The sequence below is a fragment of the Lampris incognitus genome, unplaced genomic scaffold (genome assembly GCF_029633865.1).
Source record: "Lampris incognitus isolate fLamInc1 unplaced genomic scaffold, fLamInc1.hap2 scaffold_196, whole genome shotgun sequence".
Classification (NCBI taxonomy): Eukaryota; Metazoa; Chordata; class Actinopteri; order Lampriformes; family Lampridae; genus Lampris; species Lampris incognitus.
Window position 1 is genome coordinate 40,001 of NW_026611155.1, and position 5,000 is coordinate 45,000.

At 40.3% G+C, this 5,000-nt stretch overlaps 1 protein-coding gene across 1 annotated transcript in view; it reads left to right on the forward strand.

The window, feature by feature from the left end:
• LOC130132861 (POU domain, class 2, transcription factor 2-like) overlaps nt 1-5,000 on the forward strand; it is a gene marked incomplete at its 5' end in the record, with an annotated part of 86,016 nt that overhangs the window by 39,382 nt on the left and 41,634 nt on the right. The gene's annotated exons all lie outside the window — the stretch shown is intronic.

A 5,000-nucleotide genomic window follows, 5' to 3' on the forward strand; every position in this document is an offset into this window, starting at 1 on the left:
TACTCGTTTGAGGTGAGAAGTAGATGCCTTGTTAAAGAGATCAGATGACCAGGAAAGATGAAAACAAAGTGTCTGCAAGAGAGTAGTACTTCACCACACTTCTCAACATTTCCCTCGGTTTTCTTGATGCTGATGTAGTCACTTCAGGCACTTAAAAGTGAAACAGCTGAGTTAAAAGTGAAACACGGCTGAGTTAAAAGTGAAACACGGCTGAGTTAAAAGTGAACCACGGCTGAGTTAAAAGTGAACCACGGCTGAGTTAAAAGTGAAACACGGCTGAGTTAAAAGTGAACCACAGCTGAGTTAAAAGTGAAACACGGCTGAGTTATAAGTGAACCACAGCTGAGTTAAAAGTGAAACACGACTGAGTTAAAAGTGAAACACGGCTGAGTTAAAAGTGAACCACGGCTGAGTTAAAAGTGAAGCATGGCTTAGTTAAAAGTGAACCACAGCTGAGTTAAAGGTGAAACACGGCTGAGTTAAAAGTGAAGCATGGCTTAGTTAAAAGTGAAACACGGCTGAGTTAAAAGTGAAACACGGCTGAGTTAAAAGTGAAGCATGGCTTAGTTAAAAGTGAACCACAGCTGAGTTAAAGGTGAAACACGGCTGAGTTAAAAGTGAAGCATGGCTTAGTTAAAAGTGAAACACGGCTGAGTTAAAAGTGAAACACGGCTGAGTTAAAAGTGAAGCATGGCTTAGTTAAAAGTGAAACACGGCTTAGTTAAAAGTGAACCACAGCTGAGTTAAAGGTGAAACACGGCTGAGTTAAAAGTGAAGCATGGCTTAGTTAAAAGTGAAACACGGCTGAGTTAAAAGTGAAACACGGCTGAGTTAAAAGTGAAGCATGGCTTAGTTAAAAGTGAAGCATGGCTTAGTTAAAAGTGAAACACGGCTGAGTTAAAAGTGAAGCATGGCTTAGTTAAAGGTGAACCACAGCTGAGTTAAAAGTGAAGCATGGCTGAGTTAAAAGTGAAACACGGCTGAGTTAAAAGTGAAGCATGGCTTAGTTAAAAGTGAAACACGGCTGAGTTAAAAGTGAAACACGGCTGAGTTAAAAGTGAAGCATGGCTTAGTTAAAAGTGAACCACAGCTGAGTTAAAGGTGAAACACGGCTGAGTTAAAAGTGAAGCATGGCTTAGTTAAAAGTGAAACACGGCTGAGTTAAAAGTGAAACACGGCTGAGTTAAAAGTGAAGCATGGCTTAGTTAAAAGTGAACCACAGCTGAGTTAAAGGTGAAACACGGCTGAGTTAAAAGTGAAGCATGGCTTAGTTAAAAGTGAAACACGGCTTAGTTAAAAGTGAAGCACGGCTGAGTTAAAAGTGAAACACGGCTTAGTTAAAAGTGAAACACGGCTTAGTTAAAAGTGAAGCACGGCTGAGTTAAAAGTGAAGCACGGCTTAGTTAAAAGTGAAGCACGGCTGAGTTAAAAGTGAAACACGGCTTAGTTAAAAGTGAAGCATGGCTTACTTAAAAGTGAAGCATGGCTTAGTTAAAAGTGAAGCATGGCTTAGTTAAAAGTGAAACACGGCTGAGTTAAAGGTGAAACACGGCTGAGTTAAAAGTGAAACACGGCTGAGTTAAAGGTGAAACAGCTGAGTTAAAAGTGAAACACGGCTGAGTTAAAAGTGAAACACGGCTGAGTTAAAAGTGAAACACGGCTGAGTTAAAGGTGAAACAGCTGAGTTAAAAGTGAAACACGGCTGAGTTAAAAGTGAACCACGGCTGAGTTAAAAGTGAACCACGGCTGAGTTAAAAGTGAAACACGGCTGAGTTAAAAGTGAACCACAGCTGAGTTAAAAGTGAAACACGGCTGAGTTATAAGTGAACCACAGCTGAGTTAAAAGTGAAACACGGCTGAGTTAAAAGTGAAACACGGCTGAGTTAAAAGTGAACCACGGCTGAGTTAAAGGTGAAACACGGCTGAGTTAAAAGTGAAGCATGGCTTAGTTAAAAGTGAAACACGGCTTAGTTAAAAGTGAAGCACGGCTGAGTTAAAAGTGAAACACGGCTTAGTTAAAAGTGAAACACGGCTTAGTTAAAAGTGAAGCACGGCTGAGTTAAAAGTGAAGCACGGCTTAGTTAAAAGTGAAGCACGGCTGAGTTAAAAGTGAAACACGGCTTAGTTAAAAGTGAAGCATGGCTTACTTAAAAGTGAAGCATGGCTTAGTTAAAAGTGAAGCATGGCTTAGTTAAAAGTGAAACACGGCTGAGTTAAAGGTGAAACACGGCTGAGTTAAAAGTGAAACACGGCTGAGTTAAAGGTGAAACAGCTGAGTTAAAAGTGAAACACGGCTGAGTTAAAAGTGAAACACGGCTGAGTTAAAAGTGAAACACGGCTGAGTTAAAGGTGAAACAGCTGAGTTAAAAGTGAAACACGGCTGAGTTAAAAGTGAACCACGGCTGAGTTAAAAGTGAACCACGGCTGAGTTAAAAGTGAAACACGGCTGAGTTAAAAGTGAACCACAGCTGAGTTAAAAGTGAAACACGGCTGAGTTATAAGTGAACCACAGCTGAGTTAAAAGTGAAACACGGCTGAGTTAAAAGTGAAACACGGCTGAGTTAAAAGTGAACCACGGCTGAGTTAAAAGTGAAGCATGGCTTAGTTAAAAGTGAACCACAGCTGAGTTAAAGGTGAAACACGGCTGAGTTAAAAGTGAAGCATGGCTTAGTTAAAAGTGAAACACGGCTGAGTTAAAAGTGAAACACGGCTGAGTTAAAAGTGAAGCATGGCTTAGTTAAAAGTGAACCACAGCTGAGTTAAAGGTGAAACACGGCTGAGTTAAAAGTGAAGCATGGCTTAGTTAAAAGTGAAACACGGCTGAGTTAAAAGTGAAACACGGCTGAGTTAAAAGTGAAGCATGGCTTAGTTAAAAGTGAAGCATGGCTTAGTTAAAAGTGAAACACGGCTGAGTTAAAAGTGAAGCATGGCTTAGTTAAAGGTGAACCACAGCTGAGTTAAAAGTGAAGCATGGCTGAGTTAAAAGTGAAACACGGCTGAGTTAAAAGTGAAGCATGGCTTAGTTAAAAGTGAAACACGGCTGAGTTAAAAGTGAAACACGGCTGAGTTAAAAGTGAAGCATGGCTTAGTTAAAAGTGAACCACAGCTGAGTTAAAGGTGAAACACGGCTGAGTTAAAAGTGAAGCATGGCTTAGTTAAAAGTGAAACACGGCTGAGTTAAAAGTGAAACACGGCTGAGTTAAAAGTGAAGCATGGCTTAGTTAAAAGTGAACCACAGCTGAGTTAAAGGTGAAACACGGCTGAGTTAAAAGTGAAGCATGGCTTAGTTAAAAGTGAAACACGGCTTAGTTAAAAGTGAAGCACGGCTGAGTTAAAAGTGAAACACGGCTTAGTTAAAAGTGAAACACGGCTTAGTTAAAAGTGAAGCACGGCTGAGTTAAAAGTGAAGCACGGCTTAGTTAAAAGTGAAGCACGGCTGAGTTAAAAGTGAAACACGGCTTAGTTAAAAGTGAAGCATGGCTTACTTAAAAGTGAAGCATGGCTTAGTTAAAAGTGAAGCATGGCTTAGTTAAAAGTGAAACACGGCTGAGTTAAAAGTGAAACACGGCTTAGTTAAAAGTGAACCACGGCTGAGTTAAAAGTGAACCACAGCTGAGTTAAAAGTGAAACACGGCTTAGTTAAAAGTGAAGCATGGCTTAGTTAAAAGTGAAGCACGGCTGAGTTAAAAGTGAAGCACGGCTTAGTTAAAAGTGAAGCACGGCTTAGTTAAAAGTGAAGCATGGCTTAGTTAAAAGTGAAACACGGCTGAGTTAAAAGTGAAACACGGCTGAGTTAAAAGTGAAACACGGCTGAGTTAAAAGTGAAACACGGCTTAGTTAAAAGTGAACCACGGCTGAGTTAAAAGTGAAACACGGCTGAGTTAAAAGTGAACCACAGCTGAGTTAAAAGTGAAACACGGCTTAGTTAAAAGTGAAGCATGGCTTAGTTAAAAGTGAAGCACGGCTGAGTTAAAAGTGAAGCACGGCTTAGTTAAAAGTGAAGCACGGCTGAGTTAAAAGTGAAACACGGCTTAGTTAAAAGTGAAGCATGGCTTAGTTAAAAGTGAAGCATGGCTTAGTTAAAAGTGAAGCATGGCTTAGTTAAAAGTGAAGCATGGCTTAGTTAAAAGGGAAGCATGGCTTAGTTAAAAGTGAAACACGGCTTAGTTAAAAGTGAAGCACGGCTGAGTTAAAAGTGAAGCACGGCTGAGTTAAAAGTGAAACACGGCTTAGTTAAAAGTGAACCACGGCTGAGTTAAAAGTGAACCACAGCTGAGTTAAAAGTGAAACACGGCTTAGTTAAAAGTGAAGCATGGCTTAGTTAAAAGTGAAGCACGGCTGAGTTAAAAGTGAAGCACGGCTTAGTTAAAAGTGAAGCACGGCTTAGTTAAAAGTGAAGCATGGCTTAGTTAAAAGTGAAACACGGCTGAGTTAAAAGTGAAACACGGCTGAGTTAAAAGTGAAACACGGCTGAGTTAAAAGTGAAACACGGCTTAGTTAAAAGTGAACCACGGCTGAGTTAAAAGTGAAACACGGCTGAGTTAAAAGTGAACCACAGCTGAGTTAAAAGTGAAACACGGCTTAGTTAAAAGTGAAGCATGGCTTAGTTAAAAGTGAAGCACGGCTGAGTTAAAAGTGAAGCACGGCTTAGTTAAAAGTGAAGCACGGCTGAGTTAAAAGTGAAACACGGCTTAGTTAAAAGTGAAGCATGGCTTAGTTAAAAGTGAAGCATGGCTTAGTTAAAAGTGAAGCATGGCTTAGTTAAAAGTGAAGCATGGCTTAGTTAAAAGGGAAGCATGGCTTAGTTAAAAGTGAAACACGGCTTAGTTAAAAGTGAAGCACGGCTGAGTTAAAAGTGAAGCACGGCTGAGTTAAAAGTGAAACACGGCTTAGTTAAAAGTGAAGCATGGCTTAGTTAAAAGTGAAACACGGCTGAGTTAAAAGTGAAACACGGCTTAGTTAAAGGTGAACCACAGCTGAGTTAAAAGTGAAGCATGGCT